Source organism: Schistocerca serialis, chromosome 4 (genome assembly GCF_023864345.2).
Source record: "Schistocerca serialis cubense isolate TAMUIC-IGC-003099 chromosome 4, iqSchSeri2.2, whole genome shotgun sequence".
NCBI classification, from domain to species: domain Eukaryota; kingdom Metazoa; phylum Arthropoda; class Insecta; order Orthoptera; family Acrididae; genus Schistocerca; species Schistocerca serialis.
The window spans coordinates 137,048,011-137,068,121 of NC_064641.1; the positions used below are offsets into that span (position 1 = coordinate 137,048,011).

The window sequence follows — 20,111 nt, forward strand, 5'->3', positions numbered from 1 at the left end:
ATGTCTTTCTGAGGGATATCGTGCCAAATTCTGTGCAGTTGGCGTGTTAGATCGTCAAAATCCTAAGCTGGCTGACGGGGGGGGAGTACTCATAATGCTCGAAACATTCTCAACTGGGGAGAGATCCAGTGACCTTACCGGAAAATATAGGATTTGGCAAGCACAAAGACAAGTAGTAAAAACTCTCGCCGTGTGCAGACGGACAGTATCTTGCTGAAGTGTAAGCCCAGGATGACTTCTCATGAATGGCAACAAAATGAGGCTTAGAATATCAGTGAGGTACTGCTGTACAGTAAAGGTGCCACAGATGATAACCAAGGGGGTCCTGCTATGAAAATCAATGGCACTGCACACGATTACTCTTGGTTGTCAGGTTATATGGCGGGTGATGGTCAAGTTGGTATTCCACCTCTGTCAAGGGTGTTTCCAGACACGTCTTCGTTCGTCATCGGAGCTCAAACATCACTGAAGACAGTTCTACTCCAATAAATGAGATTGAAGGCCAAAGACCTGACTGGAGGCGCCCTGTATAGCGGTAGGACACCAACTTGAGTGTCACCCATCATACACCTGCAACAAGGATGAGTCTGGGGTGCCATTTCTTTTCATAACAAGGTTCCCTTGGTTGTTAAAATGTTCAAATGTGTGTGGAATCTTATGGGACTTAACTGCTAGGGTCATCAGTCCCTAAGCTTACACACTACTTAACCTAAATTATCCTAAGGATAAACACACACACCCATGCCCGAGGGAGGACTCGAACCTCCGCTGGGACCAGCCGCACAGTTCATGACTGCAGCACCTGAGACCACTTGGCTAATCCCGTGTGGCTCCCTTGGTTGTAATCAGTGACACTCTTCCAGCAGAGTGGTACATCAATGATATTCCACGCCCCGTTTTGTTGCCTTTTATGGCAATCCAGCCTGGGCTTACGTACCAATAAGATAATCCCCACCCATACATGACGAGAGTTTCTACTGCTTGTTTTCGTGCTTGCCAAACCTACCTTGGGCAGCAAGGTCGCCGGATCTCTCCAGAACTGAGAACATTTGGAGCATTAGGGGCAGGGCCCTCCAACCAGCTCGAGATTTTGACGATCTAACTCGCCAATTTGACTGAATTTGGCGTGATATCCCTTAGGAGGACTTCCAGCAACTCTATCAATCAACGGCAAGCTGAATAACTGCTTGAATAAGGGCCAGAGGTTTTCTCTTGAATAAAACATCCAATTTTTCTGAAATTGTAATCATTTGTTTACTTGCACATATACATCACATCTACTGATTTTCGTCCCATTAGGATGATTCCTTCGGGCTGCGTCGTTTTTTGTCTTAGAGTGTATAATGAGCACAGCCAGATGTATTAGCGAAGACAGAGGATTCACAGTTGTGAGGCTTGCACAAAACTCGATGGAATCCATGAAGTGCAGTCGCATGGAGCAGTTGCTGTAATAGGTGTAGTGTAAGATGGCTGAAGTGTTAGTGTGTAATAACTCGGAACAGAACGGAAAGTTCTGCTGGTACGATTGTTGCGTGTCACCAATGTGGTAGTGAATACTAATTAGCACCGGGAAAAGTACCATGAATGTAGACAATGTGATGCTGAATGATACATTATTACGACAGAGCACACTGCAGGCATTCAGCCTAGTGGAACATGGAGAGCTGTGCGCCGGGAGAGGTGGCTTTTTTTTAGAGTAAAAAGTCCCAAGATGTGGTGACGAGTTGTGTGGCATAGAAGCTTGGCATATTCCAAGTCCGGCAAGAGGTGGAAGTGTCAGATGAAGTTAGTCCACACCACTGGTTTGCAGATGTTGGTGACGCAGAGCTGTGCGACATCATGTAATGTCCCATTCTAGGAGATTGGAGAATTGTTCGCATCACCGAGTTGTACCCCCGCTGTGTTGGTGAGAAGTGTGGACATGTCTTTCAAAACTGTGCTTGCACCCGGTCCTCTATCTTTGAGGAAATATGCACACAAGTTGAGTTTGAGAACACCCATCTGCTTGTCCAACACAAAAGATGTGGATCGTGTGTGGTATGTGTGAAGGTGACTTGACATCTCAGCATGGGCCAATGTGCCTGCATTGGCCCACGTTTGAAGTTTGGGGATGCACAGGGAGAATGATAGTGCACAGCATAGCCAGACTCGGCACAGCACCAGCAGGGCTGTAACCTTGAGGCAGTGGGGGCACCTGGCAAGTGTCGTCAACAGTGGGAGTGGTGCTGGTCAGTGCCTGGACTGGAAGTGGTGACATCATCGTCGGTTGTTGTCAGATGTGCTCAGCCTGTTCCAGCATGTGAGACAGGTGGAGGAGATCCAACATTCACCAAGGGGGCAGCGTCCTCATAATTTGTGCACTGCCTATGTTGCAGGATGGTGAACATCCTATCTGTGAGGCTGAGCTTCTTGTCGAATGGTTCTGCTTCATGTGCACTCATAGCAAGCTGTAGCCAAGGCAGCAGTCTGACAATTCAAACCGTCCATAGTGTGGTATCCGACATCAGATTCATGTGCAATAAAGTTCAAAGCTGGCACCATAACCGACATGGCGTTTTATTTGATAGCTGTTTATCGTAGATGGCTTGTTGGAGGTATTGTTCTGGGCTGCAACTCAGGCATTGAAGCAGTGCAGATCTGGCTGTTCCATATTTTTTGTGTGCCGTTGGCGTGAGTGTGATATCACTGATGATGTTGGCATGTTCAGCAAGGTGGCAGATCGACATCACAAACTTGATGCTGTCATCCAAAATTGCAAGCCATGCAAACACACATCCTGCTGATGCAAATCACAGGGCTGATTGTTCCGGATGAAACAGTATTACTTTGAATTGGGGGTGAGTCTGCTAAGTAATATACTGGTCATGCGTGGTGGTGGTACAGGAGCATTGGCAAACAGTACGATGGAGGCAGTATCCTAAATCAAATGGAATGCCGTTGTCGAACCCGTAATGGCATCCAGTAAGTACAGAGGTTGGTGTGTTGTGTCGTGCATAGCTGTCAAATTGTCGAACAGTGGTCGTGATGCATCTGGCGCAGTTGTTGCAGTTGCCACAGAATCTTTAGAAGTAGATATTAGCTGAGAACTGGGACACTGGAGTGAGGTACAGGGATCTGGATCTTGCACCAGGTCCAGTAACAGGTCAGTCGATGGCGACCATTGTTGTCGTGTGTCCGAAGATATGATTTTGTGTGAGGAAACCTGCATGGTTCAGATTTTAGCACTGTTTGTCGATTAAAGCAGTGATAACATTGACAATGAGATTTGTTATAGACTCAATAGAAAACTTTGTCTTTCGTCAGTACTTCGTTGTGAACATAGCATCAGAAACAAAAGGACGAAGGTGAAGGAGATGTAGCAGAGTGCGGTGGCAACAACCGTGTTACAGATCTGCCGGCGAAGTGTTGTTAGCATAGGCTTAATGCTACCGGTGCTCAGAAACTACAATAAAGCATTTTCCCTGGAGTGCGAACATCTGAGCCTTGAAAGAATGAATGGAACGTTTGGCTTCACCGTTCGACTGAGAAGAGAATGGTGCTGTTCGGATATACTGAATTTCATTTTGTTGGCAAAATTATTGTATTTCCAACGAAGACAATTTACCAAAATAAATGCTTGTGGCAAACATTCTAAGCAAGAGACGAAAGCGACTCCTTTGATAGTGATAGCGCTACTACTGGAATGACAACAAAAAATTTGCCGCACACAGCGACGCTAAAGAGCCATCCTGTATTCCAGATAGGATCAGTAAAATCAATACATTGCGAAGGATCATTAGGTTGAGGTCAGCTGAAAAATTCCTGATGCAGTAGGGCCTGGTTATCTGCTCATGGTCAGCAACAGGCAGCCATATCTTCTATTCATTTATCAAGCCTGAGCCATGAAAAATGCTGGCTCGCTAGCTGCTTATTTCTCATTGATTTTCCAGTGCCCTCTACGTGATAGTTCCAACAAATGTTGCTGCAAAGATGTGAGAATAAGGACCTGCATTTGCACATTAGGAGAATGCAATAAAATTACACCATACTGAATAGAAAGGCTGTTGCGTTGCGGTCAGTATTTCTGAACAACTGCATCTGATATTGTCTATTATGAACTCAACCTATCCGAATGTACTACTTGAGCAATCGTAGTGACTGATCCAGTTTGGTAGCCTGTGCGATCCCCTGAGAATCAATGTGAAAAGCTTGAAGTGCTTGGGTATAAGAAGGATCAATTTGAAAACAAGAAGCTTTGGATGCATGAAAATCTGGATCATTTCCCATACGTAAGGGAGACAGAGTGTCTTCAATTGCATGCTGTGCTGAAGGGCGATAAATAATTTCTTATTGATGATTGGAAAAAAGTAGAAACCAACGTTGCAGCTTATGTGCTTTTTAAGATCAGGTGCATCTATCGACGGATGAAAGATAGCATTCAGCAGTTTATGATCAGTCACAAGAAAACATTATATACTAAGCAGATAATGATGAAACTTTATGATATCGTCTATTATGCCTAAAGCTTCCTTTCCCACCTGTATGTGGCTGACTTGGGACTTGTTCGACATCTTAGATGCAAATGCTACAGGACGTTCAACGTTTACAAGCTTGCGAGATAAAACTGCCCCTATTCTACATGATAATAATAATGAGCGTATGGCATTGGTGACCGGGAGACCCCTCGCGAGGCGATTTGGCCGCCGCTCCACAAGTTCTTTAACGTCACTACGGCGACTTGCGAGTGAATGAGGATGAAATGATGATGAAAGACACACAACACCCAGTCATCTCGAGGCAGAGAAAATCCCCGACGCCGCCGGGAATGGACTCCGCACGCGGGAAGCGAGAACGCTACCGCAAGACCACGAGCCGCGGACTTCTACGTGATGATGCGTCAACTACAAGCATTTCAGGTTTCTGCAGATTGAAATGTACAAGAGATAGATGAATAAACAATGGATGTTTTAGTTTCTGAAAAGATTGATCGCATTCTCCAGTCCAATTAAACGACAGAGGAGGGGCTATTTGCTCTTTCTTCAGAATGAGTTTGATGTAATATTTCATTTTGCAAAGATTCGTAGGAGAGGGTAACCTTCGTATGGTCCAGGGCATCAATGACACGTCCCAAATATAAGAGCTTTGCAACAACTGCTCGAAAGCAACGTGTTCCTAAAATAGCGTGAACATCTCGGATTTATTTTATGAGCATAACGTGATGTCATAGGAGCAACAACGCACATGTTTATTTATTTGTTTGACATAACTACTACTACAGAATCATCCATTAAATACTTGAAAATAGCCTAAGACCGAAATTGTACAATCGTACATGAAATAAAGAGAATGGCAGCTGAAGGCTTCAAGAAATCTTTCAAAAATTCAGTTTCATTATTGAAAAACGAACATTTATGTAAATTACATTGAGCCCTGTATCAGTTAAAAGTTGAAAAAAGAAGCTCCAAATTTTTGAATCGCTGTTTTGATGTTTGGACACAATGACATCATCTAAATAATTTGAAGAGGACGAAGCTTTCAGCGTCACTTGTTCAAGAAAGCGTTAAAATAGCACAGGAGCAGAGGCGCTTCCGAAGGGAAGGCGTAGGTATTTGTTCAAGCTGACGTGTGTTAACCACCATAAATTTTTGTTTCCTCATTCAAGAGAAATTGCAGGCAGATAAGCATCGGCTAAATTAATTTTTGAAAAGAAGCGTCCAGCTGCTAGGCGATCCATAAGCTCGTTAGTATGTGGAAGCGGGAGATAACCAGTTTGAGCGTTAAGTGTAAGATTAAAGTCGGCACAAAGTCTCATCTTCCCGTTCGCTTTTCTTGTGATCACAAGCGGAGATGCCCTTTGATTTACAGAAACAAGTTTCAAAATTCCGATTTGTTCTAACCTGCTGAGTTCAGAAGCAACTAATGTGCGAGTAAAAATCTTGCGCATGTTTCAGTGTACCGTCAAACAAATGTCTTCATTTTTCACACAGCTGATGAATACTAACATGGAACAACTGTGTGTCAGTAGCACGCACATTGTCCTGAATATCTATACAAAACAAATAAAAATAATCGGTGCCAAAAATATTGGGACTAGAACCGTGAAAGTTATATGTCTACAGTTTGCTTGCAAAGGTAACGTTACAAGAACATAGATGCTTTCGTAGTTGTAGTTCTTGAGGTGCAAGCATAATTTTCATAGTAGAGGGTGTCCGAGTTGCTCATGAGTATTTTAATTAATATGTGAGTCACACTGTGTGACTGAAGCATCAGTATCTAACTGAAATCGTACAGATAGACGGAAAATCTGGAGAGAGATGAACAGATTGTGGTAGGCCGTCTGAATGTGACCGTCTGTTTTGATTTAAGGAAAATTGTATTGTGACTGACGCAGTCTTTATATCTATTAGCAGAGAGCTCCTTAGAGGCAAGTTATGCACTGTGCATTTCCATTGTACGAATTTGTCACTTTCGTCTACAATTCCTACGTGGATTTCCAGGAGGAATGGGTACAGACTCAGAATGAGAGGCGATATTTATTTCCATTTTCTCGAGTAGAGATTTATGTGGAACATAATTTACCTTACATTTCCTCTGCATGCACATTTGCTGTGTCTGTCCTGATTTATGGCAATGCCAGCATTCCACGTGGCGAAGAACGCAGTTTTTTGCGGTCATGCATAACAAATCATTTAACACAAGACTTCAGAAGATTTAAATTCGCCAAGGAAGCGGTTGGGCACCTAGCGCTGTAATTACACTGAGGTAACAGAAATTATGGGATAGATCCTAATATCACGTGGGACCCCGTTTGCCTAGAGCAATGCAACAACTCGGTGTGGCATTAACTCAACCAGTCGCTGGAAGTTCCCTGCAGAATTGCTGAGACATGTTGCCTCTATAGCCGTCCATAATAGCGAAAGTGTTGCCAGTGCAGTATTTTGTGCACGAACTGACTTCTCGATTATGTCTCATAAGTGTTCAATGGGATTCACGCCAGCCGATCTGGGTGACCAAACCATTTGCTTCAATTGTCCGTAACATTCTTCAGACAAATCGTGAACAACTTTGGCCTAGTGGAATGGCAGTACATAAAAATTTAATTGTTGTTTGGGAACATGAAGTCCATGAATGGCTGCAAATGGTCTCCAATTAGCTGAACATAACCATTTGCGATCAATGATCAGTTCAGTTTGACCAGAGGACCCAGTCCATTCTATGTAAACACAGCCCACACCATTATGGAGCAACTTCCAGCTTGCACAGTGCCTTGGTGATAATTTGAGTCTTGAATCCATGGCTTCATGGGGTCCGCGTAACTCATCTCTTACCAACTGAAATCAGGACTCTTCTGACCAGGCTGAGGCTTTCCAGTCATCTAAGGTCCAACCAGCATGGTTACTAGTCTAGGAGAGGTGCTGCAGGTGATGTCATGCTGTTAGCAAAGACACTAGCATTGGTCGTCTGCTGTCACGTGCCATAAGCACCAAATTTCACCACATTGTCCTAATGGATACGTTTGTCGTATGTCCCACACTGATTTATGCAGTTATTTCACACATTGTTGCTTGTCTTTTAGGACTTGATTTGATTTGATTTATTATTGGTCCTGTTGATCATACAATTTGTACAGCAAAGCACATCATGGTACAGGACAAGTCAATTTGAGAAATTATGTTAAGATGGTATATGACAAGAGATGACAGTAGTGGCACATAACTCACACAGCAGAATACATATAGGATATATATACAAAATATAAAAAAGGTGGTGTGTGGTGAGAGATGACGGTGGTGCATACTGTATATAGCAGAATACATATAAGAGATACAGAAAGAATATGAGTAACAAACAATAATTAAATTACCTGACTAAGTAGAAATATCTACAAGTGAATATACAGCTTATTACAAGTAATTAAAATATTGTGGTACATAGTTCACATAGCAGAATACATATATGAGATACAGGCAGAATATAGATAAGATACAATAATTAAATTATCTTACTAAGTAGAAACATCTACAACTGAATCAACAGCTTATTGCAAGTAATTAAAATTTTGTTTGAAGAAATTCATGTACGGAATAGAAACAGTGATTTAGTAGCAATTCCTTTAATTTAATTCTCATTATTTTTGGGTTTTTGCTTGTTTTTATGTCTGCTGGGAGGTGGTTGTATATTTTAATGCCCATACATTTAACCCCATTCGCATGTAATTTTGCGTTGTGGGCTTCAATTTGTAACTGTGTTTTGTTTCTGGTGTCATGTGTGTGATGGCCTGAATTTTTGTCGAGGGCATCCAAGTTCTGTACTGTAAAACAAGCTAGTTCCAATATATACAGGCATGGAAGTGGCAGGATTTTTAGTTGTTGAAATAGTGGTTTACAGTGTTCAGTTCTTTTTTTACATTTCATTATTCTTACTACTTTTATTTATTTATTTAGCATCCAATAGATCACACATGTGATATAGGATTTGTCATTTGATTACACGTAACACACAACAATACATACACATAATAACTGGATGAACATATACAAACAGCAAAACAAATTACATACACATAGTACATTAGTAGTATACAAGAACTTATTACACAAAAACATTGTGAGAGAATCAGAGCTCTTTCCCCAGAAGATTAGGCCATAGCTCAAGACAGACTCAAACAGGGCATGGTACACCAGCTTCAAGGTATCTACACTGGCTGTGTCTTTTAATGATCGTAATAGATAGCAGGTTTTACTAAGCATTTGTGACAATGCTTCAATATGTGGTTTCCAATTTAGTGTGTTACTGATGGTACGTCCAAGAAATTTGGTGTCCTGCCTGTTCGTAATGTCATCTTTGCTAATAACTATAACTGCATTGAAGGGGGTTAGATTTTGTCTAGTATGGAAGTTCATACTTACAGTTTTTTGAGTATTTATGAGTAGTCTATTTGCTTCAAACCACAATTGTAAATGACAAGTAGTTTCATTAACTGCATCTTGCAATGTGTCACCTCTACTGGTTATCAGGATATTTGTGTCATCTGCATACAGAAAGGAGCTGGCATTTGGTATGTGTTCTGGGAGATCATTTATGAACAATATGAAAAGAACAGGGCCAAGGACAGATCCCCTGAGGGACGCCATTTGTTGTATGTAGTATATCTGACCTGCAGTGCCTGAATGTCTCTGATTTTCTTATTTCTACATATTGCTTTCTTTGACTAAGGTAGCTATGGAACCAAGTGTGGGCTACACCTCTAATCCCATACTTATGGAGTTTCATAAGCAGTAGGTTGTGGTCGACCATGTCAAAGGCCTTGGACTGATCAAGAAATATACCGACAGCAGGTTGTTTATGGTCAACGAAACTTGAGCACTTTTCTAGAAATGCATACAGAGCATGTGTGGTGGACCTATTTTTCCAAAATCCATATTGGGAAGATGTGATTATGTTGTTAGAATTTAAACATATTTCTAATCTAGTTAACATAAAGTATTCAAATATTTTTGAGAAGGCAGATAATATAGCTATTGGCCAATAGTTTGTCATGTCCGTTTTCTCTCCCTTCTTGTAGAGAGGTATAATTTAATCAAGTTTTAGTTGGTTTGGAAATGTTCCCTCTAGAAATGAGGTATTTATGATATTTGACAGGGGTCCACTGATGTAATGTGAACACTTATGAAGTAAGAAGCAGGGTATCAGATCATACCCTGCAGAATAAATCTTTTTGACTCTATCCTCTATCCTTAACTTTCTACCAGTTTGTTCATTTACTATACCCCAGATAGTCTTACATTTGTTGGAAGAGCACCTAATTGTTTTATCATTATGAGGACTGACAGCTCTATGCAAACACTGCTGCTCACAGTCACTAAGTGAAGCCTGTCGACCATTATGTTGTCTGTTGTGAGAGATAATACCTGAAATATGGTATTCTCAGCACACTCTTGACACTGTGAATCACGGAATATTGAATTCCCTAACCATTCCAAAATGGAATGCCCCATGTGTCTACCTCCAAATACCATTCCACGTTCAAAGTCCGTTAATTCCTGTCGTATGGCCACAATCACATCGGAAACCTTTTCAAATGAATCACCTGAGTACAAATAACAGCTCCGCCAATGCACCGTCCATTTACACCTTACGCCCGTGATGCTACCGCTGTCTGTATATGCGCATCTCACTGTCCCATGACTTTTTTCACATTACTGTATGCTGTTGCCCGTGGCGGAAGTTGTCCCGCACCATGCGAAACTGGTGCTACTGCAAGCTCTCTGAGGTCAGTGTTGCAACAATAGGCACATTAAGGTCAAGTTTAGCAAAGTCTTGAATTTACTGAGCTTCAGTTACTTTAAGCACATACTTGAGACAAAGGCTTCGATTTTTTAGAATCTCCACCCATATTCCGTTATCAGCAAGGTTTTCAATGGTGACACATGAACCATTTTCTCTTGGAATGAGGCTCCAGGAGAACAGATAAATTTACAGTTCCTTTTCATGTTCTTGAGTTAAGCAATACATTTCTTGGAAGATTGCTTATTACGAGATGTATATGAAAAGATTTGAAATGAGCAGCAGCTATATGAATCTCAGCATCAAAGAAGTCATCCAGCTTCCTAACAATGTCTTCATAGGACAGAGTTTGTGGCTCTGACGGAACAACTTCCTTCACAATTTAAAAATATACACTGCTATCCATGAAGATAAGAAAGAGTGTTGTGATTCGCCTGGTATGTTGTATGCTGTGGAAGGCCACTAAGCTTGTGCTATTCTGCACTTTCCTCTTGTTTTGCATCAAAAGAGAAAGAAGAGAGGAGGCAGCATGTGACCCTGGCAGTTTGTGATCCAGTCATTGTAGTTTACTGGAAGTTACCACTGCATACACAAATTATAAATGGTAAAATATATTCCACATAAAAATTATGAAGTTTTCTGAATTTAGGACAGCTGCTACACATAAGCACCAGACTCATCACCATTGGATGTCTAATGGGTCGGTAGTTTGAGGTAGCCAGTAAAGACAATCAGGCATTTGGAAAAAGATAACACATTCATAAGTTCATCCACAAATACCTGAGTGCCTGGTGTTGTCCAGTTATGAAGTTATTCCAATTTTCTATTAGTCCATCTCCTCCTTCCCCCTCTCTCTGTCCACATCCTACATCTACATCTACATACATACTCCACAAGCCATCATGTGGTGTGTTGTACAGTTACTAGTCATTTCCTTTCCTATTCCACTCGCATTCCTCTCTATCCTTCTTTTTCGGCCCCCCCTCTGCCCCCCCCCCTCTGCCCACCTGTTCCTTTCCATTCTGTTAATCTGGTTTATCCCCCTCTGTCTATCTCTTTCTCCTTCCTCTCTCTGTTAATCTCCTCTTCTTTCCCTTCTCTGTTCATCTCCCACTCTCCTCTCTGTGCATCCCCCCTCTTCCCTCCCTTGTGTCTATTTCCCCCTCCCCCTTTGTGTGTCCATCTCCTTCTCCTCCTATGTCCATCCCCTCCTTTCGTCTCTCTGTCTGTCCATCTCCTCCTACCCCCTTCCCTCACTATTTTATCATCCTTACCCCAATAGGAGATTGCTGGTTCTTATCCCCATAGTATTTCTTCTCAGGTAGTAAGTAATATATGTGCCAAGTTTGATATAAACTGATGTAGCGATTTAGGAGGAGCTATTTTGCCCTTGCGTACTGCAAATATCACATATACTTAAAATAATTGACACATATTTCTATGCATAGCTCACCCGTATCTCTAGCGAATTTCGCCTGCAGTTTTGTTTGTACACAGCTCAATGTTTATGATGTAATATCTCCTAAACTACACTGAGCAGCAGAATATTACGACCACTGACATACTATCGATATTCACCTGGCAAGGAATGACTGCCAGTCAGACACACGCATGGTACATGTAGTATCAGTGAGCATGCTGTCCGTGTGTAGAATGGGGAAGGTGCGTGATCTATCTTAGTTTGACCAAGGGCAGATTGTGATGGCTCAGAGGTACGGCATGAGCATTTCAGAAACTACACAACTTGTCAGCAGTGCTGCGGCGAGTGACTTCAACATGTGGTGGAAGCAAGGTGAAACCACATCCAGATGTTGTGGGGTTGGGTGGCCACCCATCACTGCAGATGTTGGACATTGTAGGCTGGGCAGACTGGTAAAACCTGACAGGCAGTGAACCGTGGCAGAACTAATATTTGATATTAATGCTGGGCAGAATACGTGTGTCTGCACACACAGTACACTGAACACTCCTAACAATGGGCCTCTGCAGCCGACGACCAATGCATGTGCCAATGTTAACATCAAGACATCAGCAACAATGACAAATGTTGTCACAGTGGCAGGGCATTTCATGGCCTAATGAATCCCGATACTACTTCATCATGACGATGGGAAGGCGCGAATCAGTTGTCTTCCAGGAGAGCAGCTCCTTGACACCTGTACTGTGGGATGGAAACAAGCTGGCAGCAGCTCCATTAAGCTCGGGGGAACATTCACAAGGGCATACATGGGTCCAGTGGAGCTCATGCAAGGCGCCATGACAGCCAAGCAGTATTGTAGACTCACTGGAGCAATCATGTTTCCCAGCAGCAATGGCATTTTTCAGCAAGATAATGTGCTATGTCACAAGGCAAGGAGTATGATGGAGTAGTTCGAGGAACACAGTGGCGGGTTCCAACTGATGTGCTGCCTCCCCAACTCATCAGATCTGAACCCAACCGAACACATCTTAAACGTGATTGAATGTGGCGACAGAGCTCATTGCCTCCCACCCCAGAATTTACAGGAATTAGGTGACTTGTGTGTGCAGATGTGGTGCTAAATCACTTCAGTGACCTATCAAGGCATCATTGCTTCCATGACACAATGTGTCACCACTGTTATCCATGCCAAAGGTGGACAAACCAGCTAATAGGTAGGTGGTCTTAATGTTCTGGCTGATCAGTGTATGTGTCATACAATAATATAATTTTGTGAGTACATTCAGCAACAGAGTGTGGATACTGTCTGTGAAATGTGTTGTGAATAGAGTTAGTAGCAAAGAAGTAATAACGTAAATGTCTTGCATAACACAGCAATTTTGCACACATCTCAGTGTTTATGACATCATATCACCTGAACTGCATGTTGTATAATGATATAATTTTGCAGGTACCTTCAGTGGTATATGAGAATACTGCATTAATGTTTGGATACAGTATTACTAGCGTCCAGCTTGACACAGTCAAGTCATTTAAATGTTTGGATGTAATGTTGTAGGGAAGGCAAATGGTCGACTTCAGTACAATGGGAGAATTTTAGGAAAGAGTCGTTCACTGTAAAGGAGAAACACTGGTGCGAGTACCAGTATTTTGAGTACTTGGGATCTGTACCAGGTCGGATTGAAGGAAGACATCGAAGCAACTCAGAGGAGGGCTGCTAGATTTGTTACCAGTAGCTTTGAACAAAACATAAGTGTTATGAAGATGCTTTGGGAACTCGGTGTTCTTTTTGGGGAAAAATTATTGAGTAAATTTAGAGAATTGGCATTTGAAGCTGACTGCCTAACCATTCTGCTGCTACCAACATACATTGTGTGTAAGGACCATGAAGATAAGATATGAGAAATTAGGGTTTATACGGAAGTGAACAGACAGAGTTGTTTTTCCCTCACCCTGTTTGCGAGTGGAAGAGGAGGGGAAATGACAAGTAGTGGTACAGGGTACCCTTCACCTTGCACATTATGGTGGCTTGTGGAGTATCTATGAAGGTGTGCATGTAGATGAAGTTGAGTCCAAGCCATTTCTATAGAACTTAAGAATGATGTATTTTTGGTGGGGATGGCCTTCAGCTAATGGAGAAGCAGTCAGTGGTGAAACACTGCTGGAATCAAGTGGAGACAGACCCTTTTTGGATGGTGTGCTCAAGGTAACAATTCAGGGCACTTTGAAGTTTGTGCTTGAAGAAGGTAGACGTTTCTGTGGTAGTGAGGGTTATTTGGTCGTATGAGTGATAGATTCTGGGCAGTAAATGGCTTGTACTGTACTTTAACTTTTGAAATTAAAGTGCAGAAGTTTTTTGAGGGGTCTGAATGTGCTTTAGTGTAGAACTCTGACTTTTTTTGTTTGTATTACAGGATTGACAATAGACAAAGTGTGAGTTACTGATCTTTGTATTTCATGTGTTTTGTAAATTGTAATGCTAAACTCTCAGTTATCTGAGCTGGAGAATATTTCGTATATTGTATGAGATTGTCTTAGTCTTTGTGAGTCTTTGATGACTATTTAGCTTGGAGATTCTGCTAACATTCTCGTAATGCTCTCAATGCAACTTTACTGCATTTTATAAGATTATCCCTGTCTGTACTATGCTTTGTCATAGTAGAACCACTTCCCAATTATTTCAGTTTTACGTTCTTTAATAAACATTATTCACCATAATTCTTTGTTAGCTACATTAGTTGCAGATGTTAGAATACAACCATTTTTTATTAATTTATCTTTATCTAATAAGTCCATTTATTTTATTATTTTGCAAATCTAGCCAAAGCTGAGAATATTTGACGGCAGGATCACAGCTACAAGTTGTTATTTGCAGCGAGTTAATTGCTGGGTCTGAAAGCAGATGTAGGCAACTCAACCCTGTAACATTATTGAACTATTCTTTTTAAAAAGAGCCGTGCATAGCCCAGTTACTGAAGGTATGAGCAACATCAGGTAAAGCCACAACTAGCTTGTTCCTATGGAATGCAGGTTAGAGAGAAAGTTCTCAGCTGAATATCCATTGGGTAGTGTTGCAGCGACCACTTGCTGCATGACGTCATCCTCTATAATGATGATGTTGTCATCAATGATCATGCTGCTCGTGTATGTCATCTAAGACTATGACATCTTCATTATTTCCCTGTATCATTTGACGGAGCTTTGGCCTACCACCACTCAGCAGTAGCTTATGTTATGTTGAAAATTAGGCATAGAATACTAGTTTGTAAAACAAATATTAAATTGTTTTAGGCATACCTTACATGATGCTAGCTATGGTATCAAGGCATCTTTGTTGACCACTACTGACATGCCCTGTGCTGCTCACAGCTATGTGGGAGACTGCAAGTTTAAATATCCCTCCAGTAAGCTGCTGCGTGAGCTCACTCTTCCATCACTGACGCTAGACGTATACACCACCATAGGATGTGAAATTCACACACCCTCACTGCATGTGATTCTGATGGGTCTTCACATCTTTTTAAGCAGTGGCACACTGAGCTTCACCCAGACTCCATATCAACCTTAGTGGGAAAACTACATCAACATAAAACAATGCCACTGAGCATTTCTATAAGACAGTCTCTTACAGGATCGTATGAGCATTCAAGACTGTTTCTATCAAGAACATTACTCTCATTGTGAATAACTCAGCACCATGGGATGCCCTTACTGCACTACAACATTATGAATGTCGTAGTTGTTAAGTGTAGATATGCACACACATTACAAAAATGTGTGTATGTTTGTACATAAGTATGTATGTTCCACATCTCCTTCTAAACTACTGGATTGACCTTAATGAAACTTGGTACACATATCACTTATTGTCTGTTAAGAATCGCTGTGGAAGTAAGAACCATCTACCTGTTAGAAGGTTGCGGATGAAAAAGAAGTGTAATCCATGATGTGTGCATACTCAGACTTGGCTCATTCACTATTTGAGAATGAGAGCAGCTAGTGACTCTCAACAAACTTTGCACTTAATTTCAAATCTTTACACAACTTTTTCTCACTGAAAATACCTACAAAATAATGAAAGGAAAAAAAAAGTTTATCGCTTCATACATTTTTGCTTTTCATGCAGTACTACTATCACATCAGGCATGATGTTTTTATTATCTCTTTACTACTAACTGTATTCAAAACACACTTTGCATTAAATTACTTTTTCCACATTCAGCACTAGCTGCCATTTATCACACCAACTGGAAATTTTGTCTAAGTCGTCTTGTATCTTCCTACAGTCGCTAAAATTCTGCACCTTAACATACATCATGGCATCATCAGCAAACAACAGCGGACTACTGCCCACTCTGTCCATCAAATCATTTATGTATATAGTCCTACCACAATTCCCTGGGGCACTCCTGATGATAACCTTGTCTCCGATGAACACTCGCCAACAAGGACAACAGTCTGGGTTCTATTATTTAAGAAGTCTTTGAGCCACACACATACCTGTGAACATATTCCATATGCTCATAGCTTCATTAACAGCCTGCAATGGGACATCGTGTCAAAAGCTTTCCAGAAATATAAAAATATGGAATCTGCTTGTTGCCCTACCTTCATAGTTCTCAGTATATCACGTGAGAATAGGGCAAGCTGAGTTTTGCACAAGCGATGCTTTCTAAAGCCATGCTCATTCATGGACATAAGCTTCTTAGCCTCAAGGAAGTTTATTATATTTGAATTGGGAATGTGTTCAAGGATTCTGCAGCAAACAGAAGTTGGGGATATTTATCTGTAATTTTGTGCGTCCATTATTTTAGCTTTCTTACATACTGGAGTCACCTATGTTTTTTTTTCCAGTCATTTGGAACTTTGTGCTGAGCAAGAGATACACGATAAATGCAAGTTAGGTAAGGAGTCAATGCCCTAGAGTAATCTTTGTAAAATTGAACAGGGATTCAATCTGGACCTGATGATCTATTTGTCTTCAAATCTTTAAGTTGCTTCTCTATGAGAGGTAAGCTAATTTCCATGTCGTTCATGTGGGAGTCTGTCTGATGGTCAAATGACGGTATGTTTGTATGGTCCTCCTGCATGACCAATGTCTTGAATGGGAAATTTAAAACTTCTGTCTTCATTTTGTTATCTTCAACTGCCAACCAGACTAGACAGCAAGAATTTTCTCAGGTTCTCTGCCAGATCTTTTGTGAAGATGTGACAGTGGGAGTTGTTGTATGCTTCGTGCATAGATCTTTACACAGACACACGAATCTCTTCTAACTTTCGCTTGTCGTCATTTGTGCATCCCCTTTCGAACCTAGAGTGCAACAGCCTCTTCTTCCTCAGCATCTTATGACTTTCATTATTAAACCATGGTCGGTCTTTTCCATCCTTTATCCACTTACTAGGCATATAGCTGTCCAGACCATTATTTACAATCTGCTTAAACTTTGCCCGTAATTCCTCTACATCCGTCTTAATGGTACTAAGTAATGCCAGGTCACTCTTTACATAAGATGTTAATAACTGCTTATCTGGTCTATTTAGCAGAAACACTCTCCTAGCCTTCTTGATTGATTTATTAACTTTGACAATCATAGTTGCTGTAATGATATCATGATCACTAATCCCCATTTATACTGACATTGTCGATAAGGTCCAGCGTATTTGTAGCTATAAGATCTAAGATACATTGAAGCACCACAGAAAGTGGTGTAGACATGCCTGTTCAAATACAGAGATCTGTAAACAGGCAGTATACTGCACTGCAGTCGGCAATGTCTATAAGACAACAAGTTTCTGGCTCAGTTGTTAGATCGTTCACTGGAGTTACAATGGCAGGTTATTACGATTTAAGTGAATTTGAATGTGGTGTTATAGTTGGTGCACGAATGATGGGACGCAGCATCTCCAAGGTAGATATGAAATGAGTATTTTTCTGTTTGACTATTTCACGAGAGTATCGTGAATATCAGGAATCCAGTAAGACGTCATATCTCCGACATCCCTGCGGCCGGAAAAAAATTCCTGCAAGAATGGGACTAACGATGACTGAAGAGAATCACTCAATGTGACAGAAGTGCAAGCCTTCCACAAATTGCTGCAGATTTCAATGTTGGCCATCAACAAGTGTCAGCATGCGAACCATTCCATGGAACATCATCAATATGGGCTTTTGGAGCTGAAGGACCACTCTTGTACCCTTGATGACTGCATGACACAAATATTTATGCCTCCCCTTGGCCTATCAGTACTGATATTGGATTGTTGATGACTAGGAACATGTTGCCTGGTCAGATGAGCCTCGTTTCAAATTTTATTGAGAGGATGGACTTGTACAGGTATGGAGACAACCTCATGAATCCATGAACCCTGCATGTCAGCAGGGGACTGTTCAAGCTGGTGGAGGCTCTGTAATGGTGTGGAGCGCTTGCAGTTGGAGTTATATGGGACCCCTGATATGTCTAGATACGAGTCTGTACCTAAGAATCCTGTCTGATCACCTGCATCCATTCATTTCCATTGTGCATTCCAATGGATTTGGGCAATTCCAGCAGGACAATACAACACCCCACGCGTCCAGAATTGCTACAGAATGGCTCCAGAAACACTCTTCTGAGTTTAAACACTTCTGCTGGCCACCAAACTCCTTAGACATGAACATTCTTGAGTATATCTGAGATGCTTTGCAAAGCACTGTCCAGAAGGGACCTCCACCTCCTCATACTCTCATGAATTTATAGACAGTCCTGCAGGATTCATGGTGTCAGTTCCCTCCAGCACAACTTCATACGTTAGTCAAGTCCATGCCACATCGTTGTACCACTTCTGTGTGATCATGGGGGGCCCTATATGATATTAGGTAGGTGCACCAGTTTTTTTGGCTCTTCAATGTATTTCCATTGTGTGTGGGCTGCCGAGCTAGTGCTCGAGACAATTTTCAGAAAATGTGTTCAAAAGTATTTCGCATGACTTTATGTCTGTACCCGCTGCAAAGAATCCAAGGACATCCCAGTCTATACTTGGGAGGTTAAAGTCACCTCCAACTTGTATCGCATGATCTGAGTATTTACATGCTATTGATTGTAGACTTTCTTCGAATGACTCTAGAACTGCCACAGCAGAATCGGGTGGCTGGTAAAAACATCCAACAATTAAGTTAAGTTTTACGTATACCTGTTATATGCGAGCAGACAACTTCACAGTCACACTCAACTTCGACCTCAATAGAGACAATATTTTGTCAACTGCATTGAAAACTCTGTGTCCTATGGCCTCTAATCTCTCTTTCCGATACGTTCCATGACTCATTAAATATCTTGCTAAATAGACCACTTTCCACACTAAAATAATCTATTACAACAATATTTACACAAAGAAATATTATAAACATTTGGTCACATACAGAGCATTTACAATAACAGTTTGTTCGCACATAAATATGGTAGTATTCTTGTGCAAGTGCACTCATGTTAAATGGCAACAGACTGTTGATACATATTTTTTAAACAATTATTTATGTCTGCTTGACAGAAGCATCCTTTGGCATTCTTTTCAATAGTGGTGTCAGCTAACACATGTGACTGACCACTTTTAAATTATGTTGATTTTTTCAAACTGGGTATAATTATATTTAAATAAAGTTGTTGGCAATAACAGTAACCTATTCCTTAATTAACTATGCAAGTATGACAACATGTGAGGTATTCATGCTGCATTCATTTGCTGTGAAATTGTGGAATACACAATGTTCTGAATGATAATTACCTAATGAAGTAATACATCAATAAATAAAACAGGTACAGATATGAGACCTTTGGGAATGATAGCTATAGTGCAATGCTATCATCTGAGATACCATTTGTTAAAATACCATGAAGCATTTAAAAGATTTTAATTCTAAGATTCATTGTGAAAACATTTGCTCACTCTAAATATTAACTTATGTGGTTTTTTCATTTGATACTGAAAATATTATTGTTTCATTGGATGCACCTAATTTGAGATAGCTAATCTATTCAGATTTGCTTCATTATGTAACTGTGAATTATTACAGAATTTCTAAGAGCTGTAAGTAACCATATTTCAGATTGCTTTCATCTCTATAATTTCTGACGAATTTTCTGCACAATAGCTAAGCAAGCAACTGTTGTCCACATACTCTGGGGTTTACCCATTTCTGGAGAAGTGCTCCTCACCTTTGTATTTGCCTGGCTGGACCAACAACGGTCTCAGCACCTGGCCCAGTTGCAGCACTTTGGCAGAGCCAGCGATACTGCTCCTGTCCCTGGGACAGCTAGTGTTCAGCTGCACAAGCAAATTCATTTCCTACCAATTCTAGGTGGCCTAATAACTTGCCTACATATGCATAGTGCTATATCAAACACAATGATAATGTCATCATCAATCACATGCAGTAGAAAGTGATTAT

General features: G+C 41.1%; 1 long non-coding RNA gene across 1 annotated transcript in view; it reads left to right on the top strand.

Moving 5' to 3' along the window:
* Nucleotides 1-20,111, top strand: part of LOC126473277 (uncharacterized) — a 75,390-nt gene that overhangs the window by 54,700 nt on the left and 579 nt on the right. The window lies entirely within an intron of this gene.